Here is a 23695-nt window from a genome sequence, read left to right as displayed (position 1 = left end):
GAGAGACAAGTATTTTTCAGTTCTATTAAATCATAAATATGTAACATTTCATTGAAAGACATACTAGTGGTATTAAATGTCTGGTCTGATATAGACAAGGCATTAGTTTCATCAAGGTCTGGTTTTACATTGGAGGTGAGCACACTGGCCGCAGCATCACTTGGATTACACACCTGTGAGTCTATTGATTGAAAATGCTGCTGCAGAGTTAAGCTGCGGGCCAGTCTGTTCACATCCAATATGGTTCTATATAGATCAAAATGACAGGATGGCGCAAAGGTGAGACCTTTGCCTAAAACTTTAAGTTCATGTTCCAAAAAAAGTGCATGCCGACAGATTAATTATCTGTAGTTCGTTTTCCCCCGTCTGGATCTTGCAGGATAGCGACGGCCTTCGATGTCTCCGTTCTCCTCTGCGTTTTTTGACGTTTGTCTGTGTGAACCAGGACCTTGTCATTTTTCTGAATATGTTGTTTTAATGAACCACATAAATTTTTGGTATGTTTTTAATTAAGTGCAGACTTGTGGATGGGAGTGGTTGACCCTCAGCCTAATTACCTCAGGTGAGGAAGTCATTCCCTCCCCTCTATAAAAACACCTTGCAGTGTATTTGAAATTGTCATGAGTAAGGGCTGAGATTGTATTGTGCCCGAAACATGTAGACCTGCATTCTTGTACCTGGATTTTATTGAATATTGAATAAAGCCTTTTGGATTACCACGAATACAAGCTGGACCAACCAATCTTTTTTCTTCATATTTAAAAGGAATACATTATTAAAATCCATAATTAACTAATTTGCTAGCCCTGTTATGCTAGATAGTGTCCACAAGGGGTCAGGGAAGTCCTGCTAAGGAAAAAGAATGAACAATAAATATGACTATAATAATAAAAACAACAATTATGAAAGTTTCTAAAAAACAATTTTCATATTTTTTCGTAAAAGGCGATCCTACATAACAATTTCAGCCTCTTCAACTGTCCCAACTTATATTTCTCTTCACTAGAGGACTTCAAAACAATATACATATTTGAAGGTACATGATCAGGGTGATGTAATCCAGCTCATCTTTATATTTCAAAGCACATTGTCTAGACAGGCCCGGCTTCATGTAACCGTTTCTAATATTGTACCGATGCTGGTTCACTGCGGCCTAGATATTGCATATTGCATTTGCACTGAATGAGATCAATGACGTACTCTGGTTTCCCCACATCAATAACTACCCAAGTCCATTGCCCTTAATGTTTTGAACTTATTCAAGGACTTATGCTGTTTAAGCCAGCTCAGGGCTACAATGTTCTTGAAGGTGGGAACCCTCCTAAAAGTGGAGGGAGTATTTCAGGGGGTCCTGAAGTAAAATGTGCCAATATTTGATTGAAGCGGGTTTTTCTGGAAAAGATAATGATAAGGCCTCTTTCACACTTGCGTTGTCCGGATCCGGCGTGCACTCCACTTGCCGGAATTACACGCCGGATCCGGAAAAACGCAAGTGTACTGAAAGCATTTGAAGACGGAACCGTCTTCCAAATGCTTTCAGTGTTACTATGGCACCCAGGACGCTATTAAAGTCCTGGTTGCCATAGTAGTAGTGGGGAGCGGGGGAGCAGTATACTTACAGTCCGTGCGGCTCCCGGGGCGCTCCAGAATGACGTCAGAGCGCCCCATGCGCATGGATGACGTGTCCAATGCGATCACATGATCCATGCGCTTGGGGCGCCCTGACGTCACTCTGGAGCGCCCGGGGAGCCGCACGGACGGTAAGTACGCTGCTCCCCCGCTCCCCACTACACTTTACCATGGCTGCCAGGACTTTAGCGTCCCGGCAGCCATGGTAACCATTCAGAAAAAGCTAAATGTCGGCTCCGGCAATGCGCCGAAACGACGTTTAGCTTAAGGCCGGATCCGGATCAATGCCTTTCAATGGGCATTAATTCCGGATCCGGCCTTGCGGCAAGTGTTCCGGATTTTTGGCCGGAGCAAAAAGCGCAGCATGCTGCGGTATTTTCTCCGGCCAAAAAACGTTCCGTTCCGGAACTGAAGACATCCTGATGCATCCTGAACAGATTTCACTCCTTTCAGAATGCATTAGGATAATCCTGATCAGGATTCTTCCGGCATAGAGCCCCGACGACGGAATTCTATGCCGGAAGAAAAGAACGCAGGTGTGAAAGAGCCCTAACTTATCCGCTGATTAACTGTTTCAGGGAGCCGCTGTGCTCATACAGTGGTTAGGTTTGAGGTGACACCACATGTTTTTGCTCTCCAGAAGGGATGGTAAGGTATGGTGCACCCCAATGGGAAATAAGTCCAGAGAGTCAGGGTTTGCAGCCAGTGTGCTTCTTTACTAGAGGAACTCAAGTGCAAAACTATACAGGCAATGCACTGAGCTGGCTTCTCCAGTCTCCTCTCAGGTAGAAGAAGGTTTGTTTCTGAGGAAATGCCTAAGGTAGCGGTCCCTCTCTCTCTCTCAGAAGGCTGGTACCCTGGCCAAAGTCTGAAGGCCCATGGTATGTGGCTTAGTAGTCTGGATGGCTCCTTGGTCACAGGGCTGGTGACCCGGGGTTTGTGGCTCAGTGTCCCCATCTCAGCGTCTTTTTCTTCTATTCACTCAATAGTCTGGCAGACTCTCCTCTTCTAAGCACCGATCTCTAACTGCAGAAAACTAGGGGCTCTGACTGTTCTCCTTATATAATAACTGTGTAAAATTATTACCTTCTCATTATTAGGTAAAAAGTCCCAAAAGTCTCTCAGTATTTATTAACCTTTTCCACAATGCTGTGCAAATACAGTACAAATACGCAGGATATAGATCACAAAATACATATAAAATGCAGTTACACAGTATTAAACAGTATAAGTCAATGCACTTTAAGGCCTCATGTACACGACCGTATGTATTTTGCGGTCTGTAAAAAACGGATCCGCAAAAAATAGGGATGACGTCCGTGTGCATTCCGTATTTTGCGGAACAGAACAGCTGGCCCCTAATAGAACAGTCCTATCCTTGTCCAAAATGCGAACAATAATAGGACATGTTCTATTTTTTTGCGGAATGGAAAAACGGACATACGGAAACGGAATGCATATGGAGTAACTACCGTTTTTTTTGCGGACCCATTAAAATGAATAGTTCCATATACGGGCCACAAAAAAACCCGGAATGGACAGGGAAAGAAAATAGGTTTGTGTGCATGAGGCCTAACCCTGTAAAGTGCAATAAAGTAAAGAGTTGATGACTTTGCATAGGGGAAGGAGAGGCAAATGTCTAGACTTCAAAGTAGCCCCGCTCCACGGCACTACACTCACCGAAGCTCAGGTGAACAATGCAGACTTCCGTCAGCTTTCAAAGGACAGCGACGTACATTGTGTAGTGGCAGTGCTTGGTATTGCAGCTTAGCGTACTCCAGTTTCCTCCCACTCTCCAAAGACATTAGATTGTGAGCTCCAAAGGGAAGAGAGTGATGATAATGTCTGTAAACGCTATGGAATATGTCAGTACTACGTAAGTGAGTAAACTAAATAAATGGAAAACTGTTAGGCCCCTTTCACACAAGCGAGTATTCCGCGCGGGTGCAATGCGTGATGTAAACGCATTGCGCCCGCACGGAATTCGGACCTATTCATTTCAATGGGGCTGAGTACATGAGTGTTGGTTTTCACACATCACTTGTGCATTGCGTGAAAATCACAGCATGTTCTATATTCTGCGATTTTCACGCAACGCTAGCCCCATAGAAGTGCATGGGGCTGCATGAAAATCGCATCGTATCCGCAAGCAAGTGCGGATGAGATGCGTTTTTCACGGATGGTTGCTAAGAGATGTTGTTTGTATACCTTCAGTTTTTTATCACGCGCATTAAATCGCATTGCACCCGCGCGATAAAAACTGAACAACTGAATGCGATCGCAGGCAAAACTGAATGAACTTGCTTGCGAAATCACGCATTTTTGCACTGAACGCATTCGCAGTGCATCAAGACCTAATCTGCTCACGCACATCTGCAAGGGGCCTTAGGGTAGGTTCACATCTGGGCAACCACTCCAGTAGTCTGTTCTGGCAGAGGAACAGACTACTGGAGATTACTATAGCTGGATACTGCCGCAGTATTTCCAGTATTAAAACGCAAGAAAAACTATATAAGTGTGGTATCATTGTAATTGTACTGACCTAGAAAATAAAGATAGGAGGTCAATTTTAGGTTACATGCACACGACCGTATGTGTTTTGATGTTCCGTATTGCATCCGTTTTTGCGGATCCATTTTTTTTTGTGGATCCATTGTAATAATGCCTATCCTTGTCCGCAAACTAGTAAAACATGCACTATTTTTTTTGCGGGGCAACGGAACGGACAATCCGTATGCGGACAGCAAACGGTGTGCTGTCCGCATTTTTTGCGGACCCATTGAAATGAATGGGTCCGCATCCTATCCGCAAGAAAAACGGAACGGACACGGAAACAAACAACGTTCGTGTGCATGTAGCCTTACTCCATAGGCAATACCATTTAAAAAAAAAACTGTGGCAGATTTGCATTTTTTCCAATTCCAGTCTATTTGGATTTTTTTTCCAGCTCCCCACTACATCATATGCAATATTAAATAGAGTCGTTAGAAAGTACAACTTGTCCCTCAAAAAATAAGCCCTCATAAGGCCATGTGAATGAAAAATAAAAAGATTATGGCTCTGGGAAGTCAGGGAATGAAAAATGAAAAAGCAAAAACAGAAAATTGCAAGGTCCTCTAAGGGCTCTTTCACACGGATGGAAGTCATGCGTGGAATCCACTGCGTGAAAGAATTCCAAGCCCCGCTCCGGACAGCAGAGACACGGAGCAGTACCATGATTGATAATGCTCCGTGCCTCTCTGCGATCTTTTTACTACAAAATCACGGTGACAACTTTATCTCACTGTGATTTTGTAGTAAAAAGATCACAGAGAGGTACAGAGCATTATCAATCATGTTACTGCTCCGTGTCTCTGCTGTAAGGAGCGGGGTTTGGCTGTCTTTCACGCAGCGGATTCCACGCACGGCATCCGCTCGTGTGAAAGAGCCCTGAGGGTTAAATCATGGGAATTCCTTAAAGGGTGTTTACTGTAAATGAAAGCATACTGGGGAGATTTATCAAAACTTGTGTAAAGGAAAATTGGCTTAGTTGCCCATAGAAACCAATCAGATTCCATCTTTCATTTTCCAAAGGAGCACTAAAAAATGAAAGGCGGAATCTGATTGGTTGCTATGGGTAACTAAGCCAATTTTCCTTCCTACTACTTCTACACAAGTAGGGGTGCATTTACTAAAACAAACATAGAAACTGGCCTTGTTGCCCACAGCAACCAATCATAGTGCAGCTTTCATTTATCCACAGCAACCAATCACAGTGCAACTTTCATTTATCCACAGCAACCAATCACAGTGCAGCTTTCATTTGTCCACAGCACTTCAAGAAATGAAAGCTGAACTGTTGCTATGGACAACAAGGCCAGTTTCTCTGATACAGTTTTGAAAACTTTTGATAAATGTGCCCTGTAGAGTTTATTATTGGCTAGGCAATTTGAATGCAATATATTGGAGGTCATTTATTAAGACTCCCTACTCCAGTTTTTGGTGTAAAAAAATTGCACGGCAATGTTTCGCAACTTTTTAAATACCGGTATGTTACACCACCAATGCCACCGAGGAGTGGTGGAGGCGGTGTGGGGGAGTGGCGGGGGCAGGGATTAAGTGACAAATTAAATCAGCTCCAGTCAGGGGTGAAGTAGATTTCAGTTTACGAGCACGAACTGTCAGAGGTTGCCTTTAATTTATAATGAGGCCCGCACCTCGTAATAAATTAATGGGGTTTTCCAAAGTCTAAAACATGCCCCCGGGCCCTTGTATAGATTATACTTACCCCGCTCCCTGGCACCAACGTCGCTCCTGATCCCTGCCCGACGGCCACTGCAACTTCCCGTCGCGTGGATCAAAGCAGCCAACGGGGGGAGCAGCCAATAGCAGGCTGCGATGGGGATGAGCCTTTCTAGCGTAACCCGTGATGCTAGGGCAGCTCATTCCCGTCGCGGCCTGCTATTGGCTGCTCCCCCTGTCCCCAGATGTTTTGATGCATGCGACGGGAAAATGCCGGGCAGGGATCAGGAGCGACGTGGGTGCCAGGGAGCGGGATAAGGGTCTATTCACACGTCCGTAAGTGCTCTGCGGATCTGCAAATTGCGGATCCGCAAAACACGGACACTGGCAATGTGCATTCCACATTTTGCGGACCGCACATCGCCGGCACTATAATAGATAATGCCTAATCTTGTCCGCAATTGTGGACAAGAATAGGACATGTTCTATTTTTTTTGCGGAAACGGAAGCATGGATGCGGACAGCACAGTCCGGCCTCATTGAAAACAAATGGGCCTGCACCCGTTCCACGGATGCAGACCCATTTTGCGGACGTGTGAATGGACCCTTAGTATAATCCATATGAGGGGCCCGGGGGCATGTTTTAGACTTTGGATAACCCCTTTAAGAGCATCCTCTGAAAGTGAGCAGGATATCAACGAGCGGGGTCACGTCGGTCTTTGATAAATGTGTTCCCTGTTATCAGCCATTTTATGCTGGTGAGTGGCTGACTGTAGTGTCATTCAAAGGAATGAGGTGCAGAAAGTACAGAAGATCCCCACTACTTTATATCACACCTTTCATTTTCCAAAGAAGCTGTGAAAAATGAAAGGTTGAATCTGATTGGCTGCGAGGGGCTTTAATAAATCTACCCCTTTATATCCATATGTGTGACTGATATCAGCCCCCACTCCGGACCTTTAGGCCCCTTGCAGACGAGTGTGCTGGATTCAGTCAGGATGTGTTGCAGGCAGGTTCAGGGAAACCTGCGCGAGTTCACACGCAATTTGTCTGTGATTGCGTTGCGTTGTTCAGTTTTTTCCACGCAAGTGCAAAGCGTTTTAATGCGTTTTGCATGCGTGTGATAAAAAACTGAATGTTGGTACCCAGACCCGAACCCGGACTTCTTCACTGAAGTTCGGGTTTGGGTTCGGTGTTCTGTAGATTTGATTATTTTCCATTATAACATGGTTATAAGGGAAAATAATAGCATTCTTTAATACAGAATGCTAAGTAAAATGTCCATTGAGGGTTAAAAAATAATAAAAATTACTCACCTCTTCCACTTGATCGCGCGGCCGTTATCGTCTTCTTTCTTCTTCTTGCAGGACCTGCAAAAGGACCTGCGCTGACGTCATCGCGCTCACCACGTGGTGAGCGCGGTGATATCAGCGCAGGTCCTGCTGAATGAAGATAGAAGAACCTTCTATCTTGACGTCAGCGCAGGTCCTTTTGCAGGTCCTGCAAGAAGAATAAAGAAGACGATAACGGCTGCGCGTTCAAGTGGATGAGGTGAGTAATTTTTTTATTAGTTTTTAACCCTCAATGGACATTATACTTAGCATTCTGTATTAAAGAATGCTATTAGTTTTCATTATAACCATGTTATAATGGAAAATAATAAAGTAAATGGACTTTGATGGGGTCCCGGGGCTCATCCCTATTTATTAACATCATCCCCTTAGCAACCATCCGTGAAAATAGCATTTTGCGGATGCAATGCGACTTTCACGCAGCCCCGTTCACTTCTATGGGGCCTGCGATTTTCACACAACGCACAAGTGATGCGTGAAACATCCGTCATGTACACAGACCCATTGAAATGAATGGGTCAGGATTCAGTGCGGGTGCAGTGCGTTCACGTCACGCATTGCACCCGTGCGGAAAACTCGCCCGTGTGAAAGGGACCTTAATGAGCTTTGCAGTGTAACTTCATATTCCTTTTGGGTACGGCCAGATATTGCCGCAGTGGTGCGGTGAATCGATTTAACATGTTTCACCTGGGAAAAAAATGCTATTGTGATAAAAATACATCTGTGCTTTTTATGTGTTTTTTTTTTTTTGCTAAGCATTTACGGTGCGTTTATAAAAAGGAACATGTAAACCGAGGCCTAGGAGCTAGGACATCCAAACAACTGAGTGCAAGGGGAGAATCAGAAGACTCCCATGGTTTTTTTCTTTTTGTAACCCTTTCATGCCCGAGGCAGTATAAGTAGTGCTGCAGCTCCCTGACACACCCAGCTCTGTGATGCATTGTACGCCTCCCTCCTTCCAGTGTTTGACTTCATAGATGGTGCAGCAGACATCCAGCCTTTCCCAGCAGAGCAGATCCTGAGAAGCCCACAAGGTAAGGAGACAGAGATGCAACACGGGAGAAGGATCTGGTGCTGGGGTCTTGTCAGTCACACTTGTCTCTGACCCCACAAAAGATTGGGTGTCACCTATCAAAGACCGGCTTTTTTTACGCTGGTCATTGATAACTGCCCCCTGTGCTGCTGGAAATGCAATCCTCATCATAAATTAGGAACACTTCTGGTAGTTCATGCCCCTGGAGTGAAAACTCCACCAGCCCTTGATGTAAATTTACCCTACACCATACCACCGCCCCTCCTAAGTGGCAAGGACCGCGTAAAAACACCAGTATGACAATATTTTCGCTAAAAAAACTTAGTGTTAGTAAATGACACCCCATTGTTTACAGCCATAGCAGAGCTGTATTTGTCTTTGCATTTGTTGTCATTCCTTTATTACACCACAGAGAAGGTGATAACTTTTAAGTACAGATAATGTAGTAGAGGTTACCTGCAGTCCTATGTAACACTACAGGTAAGGCTACATGCACACGACCATATGTGTTTTGCGTCTGTCATCCGTGTGTGGGTGTTTTTGTTTGGATCCAGTGAAATGAATGGGTCCGCAAAAAGAACGGAACAGACGTGGAAAGAAAAAGCGTTTGTGTGCATGAGGCCTAAAACAGTGATTACTGAGTACGGATAATGCAGTAGAGGTTTACCGCCATTATGCCAGTGTTATCCAATACATAGCATCATAAAGCAATATAATGCTGTGTGACCCCTCGGCAGCGCTGGGAGGTCAGGCCAGGAGCTGCAGGAGGGACGCTCATCAGCAAGGGGCCTTAGATAACCCTAACTTGAAATACAAGTTTGTTCGTCCTTATTTATCAACTGATTTTGCACCTGTTTTGGAGGCATTTGTGCCTATTTTGAGGTTTATGACTAATTCAGAAGTTTTCAAACTTTTATGCTTATCTTTCATCTATGTAGGTGTGCCTGATTTAGTCATAAAAATAGTCTAAGGGCTCATGCACATGACCATATGTATTTTGCGGTCCGCAAAAAAACAAGGATGACGTCTGTGTGTATTCCGTATTTTACGGAACAGCTGGCCCTTCATAGAACAGTACTGTCCTTGTCCGTAATGCGGACAATAATCGGACATGTTCTGTTTTTTGTGAAAAGGAAATACGGAAAAGGAATGCACACGGAGTAACTTCCGTTTGTTTTGCAGACCCATTGAAATGAATAGTTCTGCATACGGTCTGCAAAAAACTTTTTTTTTTTTTTTAACCAAAACCAGGTGCAGCTCTAAACACAACAGGTGCAGATCTTTCCCTTAGGCCTCATGCAATGTGCGGGCACTGGCTCCCCACATTACGGATTCAGACCTATTCACCTCCGCACCGCAAAAAAATAGAACATGTTCTATTTTATGGTGGGAACGGATCACAGACCCATTCAAGTTGAATGGGTCTCCATCCATCCTGGCCACCGCACGGATATTGCCCGTGCATTGGGGACCGCAAATTGCGGTCCCCAATGCACGGAACGGCCGCACATCGGCCGTGTGCATGAGGCCTTATGTCTGTGGAGGCTCCAATCCTGGTTTTGGCTCACAATTGGGGTCCATTCACACATCTGTGTGTGTGTTTTGCGGATCCGTGGATCTGCAAAACGGACATCAGCCATGTGCGTTCCGCATTTTGCGGGCCGCAAATCGCCGACACTTAATAGAAAATGCCTATTCTTGTCCGCAATTGCGGACAAGAATAGGATATGTTCTACTTTTTTTTTTCGTGAACGGAATTGCGGATCCGGGCAGCACATTGTGCTGCCCCATAGAAATGAATGGGTCCGCAAAATGCGGCACGAAATTGCAGACGTGTGAATGGACCCTTACTGATGAAAATCACTGAGTGAATAGGGCCTCACAGCTAATCCACCCCAGGGTTGGCGCGTGTTTCTTCATCTGTTTGAGTGTTGAATTGCACCACAATTTGCCTAGTTTCATAGAGATGTGCGCCCAACTTCAGCTCGCTTGTGCCACATTTTCATGTGCATACTAATTAGACCAGTCTTGGTGACTATGAACTTGTCTTGCAAGAAAATAACTAGAGGTCAGACTTGAAGAAAAAAAGAAAAACCTGATTTATTATCCCTTAATAAAATGAGATGCAAATTAAAGACTGGCATTTCCAATAAAACTTTAACAAACAAAAAAAAAACTTAAATGTGCCTCTGAGTACAGATAATGTAGTAGATGTTACCTGCAGTGTCATGTAACAGGACAGATGGTGATGATTCTTGGGCTACATGGAGACATGTTGCAGGATGTTTTCTTTATAATGATGGTCAACAGTGTCGCACTGGGACATGCTGCGATGCAACAGTCTAAAACAATTCATCCAAGTTTAAGTAGCAGTGTGTGACACCATTAACTATCTTTATTTTTATTTAATCTTTATTAGAAACTAGACATATACAATCTGCAATAAACTTCTATTTTGCATTGACTATCGTTACAAAAAACGTTGCGCAGCTTTTCTGCGACACGTGCCGCTTTGTAGCCCTTACCTTAGTACAGACCATATAGTAGGTGTTGCCTTCACCTGGTTATGTGATCTCGGCAAGCATCAAATATCGGGTATATAGAGCTATCCTGACCAGATGAAGTCATGTGATTTGGAGACAGGATTTTATAACATCCTTGTTGTGCGTCCATGGGATTTCATAGGGCTCAGCTGGTACGTGAAACTGCAGGTGTGTTTCCAGCCCATTAGGACTTTGCAGTAGTTTTGGCAGTGAACCATTGTTCCTAAATGAGGAGGTATTGCCCAAGTAGCAGTGCCAAACCGTGCTCAGTGACCATACGAGAGCAATGAAGTGCCCACATACTGACCTTTATAGTAAAGGTTCATTACATCAAAATATGTCACCCCTTGTCTGAGCTAAGATTCTCATGTTTCCCTAGAGTATTGCTACTTGAAACTCCTGGGCCCAGATCTCAAACAGATCCCCAACCATTACATGTTTTAGTAAATCCTTATATTTCCCAATCCTCCCTTATTCCTCCTGGATATGTCTGAATAAATTGACAACTGAGTGATACGCTTATCAGCAGGTGGTGTGCCTACCCAATCTGACCCTGTCAGACTCTATTGGACAGTGCCTGGCTGTGTATGGACATGCCTCTTGCTGATTAGGGGAACGGTAACGCCCAGTTATAAATGTATTTATATATTTTCAAGAGGAATTCCTGAAGGGAAAAGCACAAGGCTGAGTTCTCAAATAAGATGCTCCGTGGTTATTTCATTGGCAATATGTCCAGAGAGCTGTCCCCTTTATGGATGAGTGTTTGTTTTTTTTTGTTTTTTTCTTTTTATATCTCCATATATATCTAACTTACATGAAACAAGTGTGTGTACATATGCGTGATGACCTGGCTTCGTCTGGGTATATTTCCACTATTTCATTTAATAGTTGTGTGTTTGTTTCCCATAAGTGTGATCTCCACAGTGCTCCACCCCGTTAACTGTGACCTTCACAGCCTCCCGCCCCCATAACGGTGTTCTCCACAGCGGCCTGTACCCTTAACTACCCTGCTCCTTAACATTGACCTCCACAGCAGTCATCCCCTTGACCTTCACAGCTTCCTCTTTAACAGTGACCTCAAGAGCACCTCGCCCCTTAACATTGACATCCACAATACCCCATCCCCTTAACACTAACCTCCACAGTGGCCTGTCCCTTTAGAAGTGACCCTCCACAGCATTCTGCCCCTATAACAATACCCTCCACAGCAGCCCACCCCCTTAACAGTGAACCTCCGCACAGTGCCCTACACAGCAGCCCACCCCCTTAACATTGACCTGCACCACGCCCCTGTTAATATAAGACCTCCACAGCACCCACCCCTTTAAAATGACAACCATGGCACCTCACCGCTTAAAGAGGACCTTTCATCTGAATCAAGTAAGTAAACTGAATATACATACATGGAGAGCGGCGCCCAGGGATCCCCCTGCACTTACTATTATCCCCGGGCGCCGCTCCGTTCTCCTGTTATAGGCTCCGGTAAAGTCAGTTAGGCTCCACCCATTTGAGCCTGCCGCGGTCTTTCTCCTATGTTGTAGCGCTGGCCAATCGCAGCGCTCGGCTCATAGCATGGCTAAGAGCTGAGCGCTGCGATTGGCCAGCGCTACAGCATAGGAGAAGGAGACCGCGGCAGGCTCAAATGGGTGGAGCCTAACTATGACTTTACCGGAGCCTATAACAGGAGAACGGAGCGGCGCCCGGGGATAATAGTAAGTGCAGGGGGATCCCTGGGCGCCGCTCTCCATGTATGTATATTCAGTTTACTTACTTGATTCAGATGAAAGGTCCTCTTTAACAGTGAAGAAAAATGTCTGACTTGTTATGGAAACCTGGTGTAAGTGTGTGTCAAGATTGAAGGCCCTGCGAGTTTCTATTGGATAATAAGGGTCATGTGACTGCCAGTTAGAATGTGAGTGAAGCTGTGGGCTCATATTGGCTAATACATTTTTGGGAATATCTCAGGAACAGTACATCCTAGAGAGCTGAGACCTGGACACCTGATGTACCGGTGTGCCAAATTTAGTGCAAATCTATCCAGACGTTTGGCCATGCATAGAGAAAAGACAGGAATTTGTTTTTATGTATATAAGATAAGGTTAGCGGGATGACCCGGCTTCGCACGGGTATATTTCGACCATTTAATGTGTGTGTGTGTGTGTGTGTGTGTGATTAAAATACACTGCTCAAAAAAATAAAGAACACATCCTAGATCTGAATTAATTAAATATTCTTCTGAAATACTTTGTTCTTTACATGGTTGAATGTGCTGACAACAAAATCACACAAATTAAAAAATGGAAATCAAATTTTTCAACCCATGGAGGTCTGGATTTGGAGTCACTCTCAAAATTAAAGTGGAAAAACACACTATAGGCTGATCCAACTTTGATGTAATGTCCTTAAAACAAGTCAAAATGAGGCTCAGTAGTGTGTGTGTGTGTGTGTGTGTGTGTGTGTGTGTGTGTGGCCTCCACGTGCCTGTATGACCTCCCTACAACACCTGTGCATGCTCCTGATGAGGTGGCGGACGGTCTCCTGAGGGATATCCTCCCAGACCTGGACTAAAGCATCTGCCATCTCCTGGACAGTCTGGGTGCAACGTGACGTTGGTGGATAGAGCGAGACATGATGTCCCAGATGTGCTCAACTGGATTAAGGTCTGGGGAACGGGCAGGCCAGTCCATAGCATCAATGCCTTCGTCTTGCAGGAACTGCTGACACACTCCAGCCACATGAGGTCTAGCATTGTCTTGCATTAGGAGGAACCCAGGGCCAACCGCACCAGCATATGGTCTCACAAGGGGTCTGAGGATCTCATCTTGGTACCTAATGGCAGTCAGGCTACCTCTGGCGAGCACATGGAGGGCTGTGCAGCCCTCCAAAGAAATGCCACCCCACACAATTACTGACCCAATGCCAAACCGGTCATGCTGGAGGATGTTGCAGGCAACAGAACGTTCTCCACAGCGTCTCAAGACTGTCACGTCTGTCACATGTGCTCAGTGTGAACCTGCTTTCATCTGTGAAGAGCACAAGGCGCCAGTGGCGAATTTGCCAATCTTGGTGTTCTCTGGCAAATGCCAAATGTCCTGCACGGTGTTGGGCTGTAAGCACAACCCCCACCTGTGGACGTCGGGCCCTCATGGAGTCTGTTTCTGACTGTTTGAGCAGACACATGCACATTTATGTCCTACTGAAGGTCATTTTGCAGGGCTCTGGCAGTGCTCCTCCTGTTCCTCCTTGCACAAATGCGGAGGTAGCGGTCCTGCTGCTGGGTGGTTGGCCTCCTCCACGTCTCCTGATGTACTGGCCTGTCTCCTGGTAGCACCTCCATGCTCTGGACACTACGCTGACAGACACCGCAAACCTTCTTGCCACAGCTCGCATTGATGTGCCATCCTGGATAAGCTGCACTACCTGAGCCACTTGTGTGGGTTGTAGACTCTCATGCTACCACTAGAGTGAAAGCACCGCCAGCATTCAAAAGTGACTAAAACATCAGCCAGGAAGCATAGGAACTGATAAGTGGTCTGTGGTCACCACCTGCAGAACCACTCCTTTATTGGGGGTGTCTTGCTAATTGCCTATAACTTCCACCTGTTGTCTATCCCATTTGCACAACAGCATGTGACATTGATTGTTGCTTCCTAAGTGGACAGTTTGATTTCACAGAAGTGTGATTGACTTGGAGTTACATTGTGTTGTTTAAGTGTTCCCTTTTATTTTTTTGAGCAGTGTATATCCACGGTGTCCAAAATAAGTGACCTTCACAGCCCCCCACCCCCATAACAGTGTTCCCCACAGCGGTCTATCCCCTTAAGGCCTCTTGTCTATGACCGTATGTCCTCCGAGATGAGCGGGCAATATAATCATATGAGTGTGGGACAATAGCCCTGCGGGTGGCCTGACTTCCACAGCATCATTGCAATCTCTGATGCTGTGTGCTCACGATCAATGGTGCTCCGGGACATATGGCCCGCTCAGACTGTGTATATCTCAGAGGGCATATGGTCATGGACAAGAAGCCTAACGCTGACCCTCCATGGCACCCCGCCCCCTTAAAGGGAACCGGTCACCGGGATTTTGTGTATAGAGCTGAGGACATGGATTGCTAGATGGCCACTAGCACATCCGCAATATCCAGTCCCCATAGCTCTGTGTGCTCACGTACAGGACTCATCTCAGGTTAATTTGCATATGTATCAAATCGTTTTTGTTTTTTTACACAATCGCACACAGAGCTATGGGGACTGGGTATTGTGGATGTGCTAGCGGCCATCTAGCAACCCATGTCCTCAGCTCTATATACAAAATTCTGGTGACAGGTTCCCTTAACAGTGACCCGTCCTCAACAGCATTCTGCCCCCCTTAATATTGACCTGCAAAGGGCCATTCCCCTTAGTCTCTCCCACTGTGCCACACCCCTTTAATATAAGACCTCCACAGCAAACAGTTGTAACAGAAACTCGGTGTAACTGTGTATGTCAATATTTAATAATAAGGGTCATGTGACTGTGAATGGCAGTTAGAATGTGAGTGAAGCTGTGAGCTTCTATTGGCAAATTTTTTGGGGGAATAAACTGTATGGTACATCCTAGAGAGCTGAGACACGGTCTAAAACCTTCCCAGACACCCAATGTACTTGTGTGCCAAACTTGATGCAGATTGGTCGTCATTTGGCTATGCATAAATAACAGACAGATTCATTTTTATATAGACAAGAGGCTAGCGGGGTATATTTCACCTACTTAATTTACTGTTTTCTGTGTGAGGTTAAGATATCCAGTGCCTCTCCCCATTACTAGTGACATCCACAGCATAGTAGTGACATCCACAGCCTACTTTTTTTTTTTTTTTTTTTTTAACTCTTTTTTATTGAAGCTTAACAAATAAGGCATGTGACAAGAAAGCATAGCGGGGATACACTGATGCATAAGAGATCCTGAGGAGCTTACAGCAGGTGTAAGAAAAATCCATTCTAAATTAGAGAGGAGTAAGTGGCAGGTATGATAAAGCTATAATCCAGAACCTGAGAGCCGTGCATTATTATACAGCAGACGTATGAGCAATATCGGCCAGAGTACATGCATGCATTATGCAATGTTAGAGAAGATGAACACCACTCTCCCCATACCTTGTGAAACTTTTGTGGGCATTTTCTGTGAATGAATACTTTTTTTTTTTCTTATCCAAACTCTCAGCATGATTGACCAGTGATTTCCACTGGCTTAGTGTGGCCGCTCTATCGGCCATCCACCTCAAAGCAATGGCTTTTCTAGCAAAGAATAGTCTCACTCAGGCACACCCTGTGATAATGTCTCCCAGAACGCGAACTTTAGGGCATAGCAGTACTGCAGAAGGAACCATAGTTGATAATACTCCAACCACATCTTTCCAATAGCCTCCCAAGTAAGTGCAATCCCACAGCAGATGCCAAAAATCTGAATTATCCTCTAAACATCTGTGGCATCTATTGTGTGGTAGTCTACCCATCTTGTGTAACCTAGTGGGCGTAAGTTAACTTCTGTGCAAGATAAACAGCTGAATCAACCTATTGATTGATGGAGAGACCTTCAGCGGAGCCATTAAGGCTTCGTTCCAATCAGCCGCCAGACTGTATTGAAATTTTCCACTTTCCCTCGATAGCTAGAGGGTTCAACATCATGCAGTTACTGAGCAGGTGTGTATAAAGCGCAGAGATGATGCCCCTCGGACCCTGCGACCTCAGTATATACATATTAAAGGGTATTTTGAGATTTTTCGCCCTCTCCCTAAACTGGGCCTTTAACGCGTGTCTCAGTTGCAGATATCTAAAGTTATGGGGTAGCTTGAATTTCTCCTGCATCTGCGAAAAGGAGCGCAAAGTACCTTCAACATATAGGTCTCACAGGATGAGTACACCATGACATTTCCACAAATTTGTTCTCTCAGATGAGCAAACATGGGATTATCTCATATTGAAATATCATCCGGGAGACTTCTAAATGATAGCATTTTAGCAGCACTCCACACTTGATGAGCTAGCTTATGTAGAGGGAGTAGATGTGTGTGGGCAAGCAGTGACCCCTCCAGTAATGGCCACAGAGGACATATGTAAGTATTCCCTAAGATAATATTCCGCATATGGTAATTCTAATGCTGAAATCCAAGAAGATAAGCATTTCAGCTGACCAGCCAAATGTAAGAAAAAAATTGGGCAGGGTAGCATCCCCTTCTATTTTAGATCTCTGCAGAACACTAAGGGAGAGTTTCCTTCTGGCTCCTCCCCAGATAAAGCTAGCCACCAGTGTGTGCATGCATGTATGTGCCAGTAGGTAGAGACCCTTGGGCAAAAGAATAATTTTGACCAAGTTCAGTCTCCCCGTGATTGATAACGGTAGGGACTTCGACGTTCTGAATTTATCAATAAACAGGGATTCCAGGGGTGCTATATTTAGAGTACGACAGTTGGGGATCTGTGGTGACCACAATTCCCAAGTATTTAAAGCCATCCACAACCAGTAAATTGCAGTATCATGAGGACCACGTATGTGCCCAGAGGGGCATTATTGCAGACTTCGTCCAATTTATGTGAATGCCTGAGTACTTCCCAAAATTTCAATTGCTCTAGGAAGCGTAGTCTCAGGCTTATCCATAAAAGATAGTCTGTATAGAATCCCACCTTATCTACTCTATCCCCCATGTTAACACCTATAAAAAAAAAAAAAAATGATCCTGCCTTATCCTAAGGGCGAGATGTTCTATCACTGCCGCAAATAGCGGCGACAGGGGGCACCTTTGCCTAGTGACTCTCTGTGGAGCCTAAATGAATCTGACTGGGACCCATTCACTAATATGTTAGCCTTGGGAAGTTGATATAGTATCTCTATCCAATTGATAAACTTGGGGCCGAAACCAAAGCTCTGCCACACCGCCAATAAATACATCCACTCCACAGGCAGCCTGCCTTTTTACAAGTGACCGCCACAGTGCCCCACTCCATTTAACTGACCTTCATAGCCCGCCCCCATAAGTATTCTCAGCAGCCCATCCCCTTAACACTGACCCTCAAAAGCACCCTGCCCCTTAATATTTACCTCCATAGTAGCCCACCCCCTTAACTTTGGCGTAGCTAGAAATGACTGGGCCCCACAGCAAATTCTTTTTATGGGGGCCCCCCTCCACCAGTAATTTTTTTTTCACAACCCCTTCCTTTCATGCCGCCCCCATTCCTGTGGCTAGTAAAGATCGCTCTCTCAGACCATAACCGGCAGCTGTTCCATCCATTTTCTACACTGTCACTGTATATAATTTCATTGTGTAATACAGGCTCTGACAAAATCTTAGCCCTCCTCTTTCTGGATGGGCCCCCTTCTGGGTCAGGGCCCCAAAGCAGCCGCTTCCCCTATAGTTACGCCCCTCCTTTGACCTTAACAGCGGCCTGCCCACTAAACAGTGGCCTCTACAGAGGCTTGCCCCCTTAACAATGACATCCACAGCACCTCTCCCCCTTAACGGTAACCTCCAGTTCCCTGCCCCGTTACACTGATCTCCAGTGTCTCACCCCTTAAGTGACCACCTACAGCAATCTACCCCTTAACAGTGACCGCCCACAGTGCCCTGCACAGCAGCCCACCCCTTAACAGCCACCTGCAGAGGGCCCCCCATTACACCACACCCCCTGAATATAAGACTTCCACAGCACTCTACCCCCTAACAGTGACCTCTAACAGTCGTTATGGAAACCCAGTGTAACTGTTTGTCAAGACTGAAGGACCTGTGAGTTTCTATTGGATAGAATCTGCAAAATCCTATTGGCTAATACATTTCATTTTGGGAACAGGAATGATATGCCCAAGAGAGCTGGGATTGGTCCAGTTTGGCCATGCATAAAAGACACAGACAAATTCATTTGTTTAGCAATGTGTACTTAACAGCTCAGTTTGTTCTACTTATAGGCTGTCCTTCCCGTTGTTATATTTGTATACCTAATGGCATTGTATGGACAATTAAAGGTTAATGTGACGAATACCACACCTCGTGCCAGCTTGACGTCGCGCTCATGAGACGCGGTATGGTCACGGTTTATGAAAAATTTGACTTTACGCTCTCCAGAGGAGCACGTAAGGTCAGCTTGGTACAGTTTACACATACACCTCCTGTCCATGCGGGCACAGAGGGGCAACAAGCTGAGAGAGCCTTTTCACTGCCGCAGTGAAAACAGCACGGTTTCAGCCCGGGAAATCTGCCAACAGCTTCTCGTTTGATATAAGCCTGGTTCGCTAACTGGATTATATAGGGTGAGAAACCAACCCACGGTAGCTTATAACTTGGCCAAAACACGGACGTGGGGATTCGTGATCGAGATACAAGCCAACACAAGATTAAATTATATATTATATCTAGTGTGCCTTTACGGCGATTAAACACAAAATATACACAGAATATATACAGTGGTCTGAGGTTACAGATACAGGTTATATGGGTACAACAGGGTTAAGCAGAGAAAGTCAGTTACCGGGTAAGATGAAAGTTCCTTTTGTGTTGTGAGGTGTTTTTTGCTGTAGTCACATGAAGGGCTGTGATCTCTAGTTCCTGGGTCCCTCTAAACACATTACACGATGTGACCCTTCTTCAGAGAAAGACACCGCCCTCTGGCTTGCATAGGCTTATGACCTGTAGCCGGCCACTCCCCTGCCTGCCTATGGGTAGGGTCCACCTATCCTTCTCTGGTGCTGGGAGCAAATGACCCATAGGGCTCATAGCCCCAGACCAGAATGTCGCAGGAAGATGGTTCCGGGCCCAATTGATCCACCTGGGTTCTGGCTACAACTAGTGTCCAAACATGGTACCATTGTTTGGTTTCTGTGGGGAGATATCCATATCTCCCTTCCCTGATATCCCCCCATCAAACAAAGTCCATGGGCACGTACATCGTGGCCACTGGGACACAAATATGTATCCGGTTTGTGCCTGTGATGGCCGGGCGATTCATAATTCCTTATGAAATGCAGGTGCCAACGTGTCTGGGAGGTAGCATTGATCCTGGCAAGGGCTGATACCTCCTGCTGGGGGTTTTACCTGCAGGATTTAGCTTGCATAGAAACATAGAATGTGTCGGCAGATAAGAACCATTTGGCCCATCTAGTCTGCCCAATATACTGAATACTATGACTAGCCCCTGGCCCTATCTTATATGAAGGATGGCCTTATGCCTATCCCATGCATGCTTAAACTCCTTCACTGTATTTGCAGCTACCACTTCTGCAGGAAGGCTATTCCATGCATCCACTACTCTCAGTAAAGTAATACTTCCTGATATTACTTTTAAACCTTTGCCCCTCTAATTTAAAACTGTCCTCTTGTAGCAGTTTTTCTTCTTTTAAATATTCTTTCCTCTTACCTTGTTGATTCCCTTTATGTATTTAAAAGTTTCTATCATATCCCCTGTCTCGTCTTTCGTCCAAGCTATACATGTTAAGGTCCTTTAATCTTTCCTGGTAAGTTTTATCCTGCAATCCATGTACTAGTTTAGTAGCTCTTCTCTGAACTCTCTCCAAAGTATCAATATCCTTCTGGAGATATGGTCTCCAGTACTGAGCACAATACTCCAAATGAGGTCTCACTAGTGCTCTGTAGAGCGGCATGAGCACCTCCCTCTTTCTACTGGTAATTCCTCTCCCTATACACCCAAGCATTCTGCTAGCATTTCCTGCTGCTCTATGACATTGTCTGCCTTGCCTACCTTTTTTAAGTCTTCTGAAATAATGACCCCTAAATCCCTGATTTTATATTCTGCTCTTGGGTTTTTACGCCCCAGGTGCATTATCTTGCACTTATCAACATTACATTTTAGTTGCCAGATTTTTGACCATTCCTCTAGTTTTCCTAAATCCTTTTCCATTTGGTGTATCCCTCCAGGAACATCAACCCTGTTACAAATCTTTGTCATCAGCAAAAAGACACACCTTACCATCGAGGCCTTCTGCAATTTCGCTGCCTTCAAACTGGCTGATTGAAGTGTGACATTCTCCACCTGGGGCCTCCTTGAAGCCTGGACCCCTGGGGCTTTCTTCCTTGCTAGCTGACAATCAGATGGCTGGGGGGTGGGAACTTATTTTGCATGTACACTGATGTACATGCCAAAAGGTGAATCAATTGACAATCAGGGCTGCCAGTAAATAATCCATTTCCTTAGTTAACACCTTGGATCATCCGGTTTAGTTGCCAAGAGGTGGACCTGGGACTGCCCCCTGGTTAGTCAGAGGGGAGTGAGTTTAGTTGTCCTATATTGAGGACCTACATGTGCAAGCTCCTCCAAACTAGGCCTAAGCTTAGAGAACCTTCATCTCTGAGGCTTATGCCTCATTCACACATCAGTGTTTGTCTTTTTTTTAATTTTTTTTTTTATAACCCATTGAAATGAATGGTTCCGTATACAGTCCGCAAAAAAACGGAACTAACACGGAATGAAAATGTGTTAGTTTTGCATGAGGCCTAAAGAGAAGACAATCAGAAGGTCCAGAATCTACAAGACCAGAAGGCCAGCACCTCCAAGGCGTAAAGGGCAAGCTCAGGCCATGTGCCCAATTAGGAGACCCAGAAGTTGCAGGGGGCAGAACCATCAGTCAGTTTGTGTAGGCGTGTGCAAACATACTGCCCCACCATGTCGCACGTCCCTGTGATGTCCACGAACCAATTGGATATCTGCTCTATCAACTTTCGATGTTCTCTTCTGCGCCTACAATGTTGATCAGTTAGCGGCGAATCGGGGTTCCATGCCGGAAAGGGAGACCACATCCAAGGTAGATCAATGGATGAAATTTAATTGTGATTGAGCGGAAATGTGAGAGAAGCTATTAAAACGGAAGAATTGAAGGAAAGGAGGGGGCGCGCGGCAATTACCCACGCCTGACTTGGGGAGCTAGTGACGATAATTAACAATACAGGACTCTTAAGATGCCCTGTTAGTGGAATGATTAATAAAAAATTACAGGGAATGTCACTGCAGTAGTTTGGATTAGGAAACGTTAGCCAGGAGAGGCCCTGCTGCCGCTTTGACTCTAGATAACTTCTACCTGATTGCATGTCCCTGTGACATCCACCATCCATTTGGATATCTATCAACTTTCGAAGTTCTTTTCTGAGCCTACCATGTTGATCGCGGTTATCAGCAAATCAGGGTTCCACGCCGGAGAGGGAGCGTGCGAAAGAGACCACATCCAAGGAAGATATATGGATGGAATTTTATCTTGATTAAGCGGAAATATGAAGTTTTTAAAGCAGAAGGATCGAATGAAGGCCAATTAAAGACTAATTTTAGAAATTTATGTCCATGTCAACTATGCAGAGTAGGGGGTTTTTCATTGCCAGAAATGGGTTAATGTCACCCACCAATGGAACAGATTATTTAAAAAAAAATTGTCCCTGTCACCTATGCAGAGCAGGGGTTTATTCACGTCAAATTTAAAAATTTGTGAAATTGATTAACCTGTCTACTAGGTAGAGCAGGGGTCTATCCTACAAATTGTTTAATGGATATATGAAGAAAACAGGCACTCGAGTCATAAAGAGTTGCATCAAAAAGTTTATATAAACATATCACCATAACATTAAAATTGGAATTTAAAACCTAACATTTAAAAACAAATCATTCTATCATTTTCGAATATAAAATCGATGTTCTAATTGACTCTTGAGAATAGTAGTTGAACAATATAAATTAAGATACTCAAAAAGATCAATTGTGAGCATCGACTATTTGAAAAAAAAACACAGGGAATGGAAAGGTAAAAAAATAAGGAATCCTAAAAGTCTTCCAGGTGCTGTTCCCAATGGTAGCATATGAAACCACTTATATTTTCTTAAGATGTATTACCACTCGTAGCTAGATATAAACAAGTGAACGAACATATGGATAGAAATAAGCAGTCTCTTTACCGTGTCTTCACCACTTCCTAGTGGTTTTTATTTAGCAGCAATAGTTTATTTTTCAATAGTCCGATATGGATGTAGGCTTCAGTAGCGTGTTAAGATTCATACAGAACTTTCGAGTAGTGATCCCATATTTTCGGATGGTGATCACGTACCTGGCGTCTCACGTGGTTTCTAGAAGTCACATCTTTACGAATTACAGTGTGCTGTTTCTTTCAGGTTATATCATCCATACAGTTGCTGTAATCGAAGTACGCATTTTGAGGTTTACACACCTTCAATGGATGTTATGAGTCTTTGTATGTAACAGTCCATATTTTATATGGTTTTAATGGGGTGTGGTTCGAACATCCATTGGTCCAGGTTTAACTAGGAGTGGTTCTCAGCACTCAGCTGTTCTATAATGTGGTTCTTCCCATCTCATTAGTCGACATTTTAAAACACAAGTGTTAATTTAAAATACATATGTCAGTTTAAAATAAAGAGTTCAAAATAGTATCCAGAGGGTGTTATAAGAAGGGAATAGATATGATACGCATCAGAGATGTATATACGATATCTGTGCGATTTAATATGCCACTTGGTTTTTCAAACAGTACGATCTAATAGTTCGCATCACATATAAGCGGCTTCCTTTCAAATCTTTTCTCAGACTTTTCCCTCAAGATATTTCAAGGTATTTCACTAGATCCAACATCCTCAGTATGTTAGAAGATGTAATGGAATATCTAACAAATTCTCTATTTGGATTCGGCAATAAACTAAATCGCATAGAAAACGCACCAAAAACGCAATTGCGATCTTCAAATAATTAATGTATATCTCTATCCTATCATTCTGAACTGCCTTAGGCTTAGTTACGAACTATTCTTAGAGGGACAATATAGTCGATTCTCCCCAGAGAGTCTTTTTGGAACATTATCTATTTGAAAAGCTCCTTCGGAAGAATTAACTCTATCTTTCTTGAAGTCTACCTCGAAAAAATACTCTCAAACATCCTC

The 23695-nt window shown here is 44.5% G+C and overlaps 1 protein-coding gene across 2 annotated transcripts in view; it reads left to right on the top strand.

Annotated features, from left to right (window-relative positions):
* The first annotated feature begins 8149 nt into the window (after positions 1–8149).
* LOC120992316 (von Willebrand factor A domain-containing protein 5A-like) overlaps positions 8150–23695 on the top strand; it is a 63442-nt gene continuing 47896 nt past the window's right edge. For both annotated transcript variants that reach the window (XM_040421229.1, XM_040421228.1), the window contains exon 1: positions 8150–8236. The gene's annotated coding sequence lies outside the window, so the exon portion shown is untranslated. The remainder of the gene's footprint in view (positions 8237–23695) is intronic.

Source organism: Bufo bufo, chromosome 2 (assembly GCF_905171765.1).
Source record: "Bufo bufo chromosome 2, aBufBuf1.1, whole genome shotgun sequence".
Lineage (NCBI taxonomy): Eukaryota > Metazoa > Chordata > Amphibia > Anura > Bufonidae > Bufo > Bufo bufo.
Note: the sequence above shows the minus strand (reverse complement) of the source record. Positions and strands in the feature narration are given on the sequence as shown.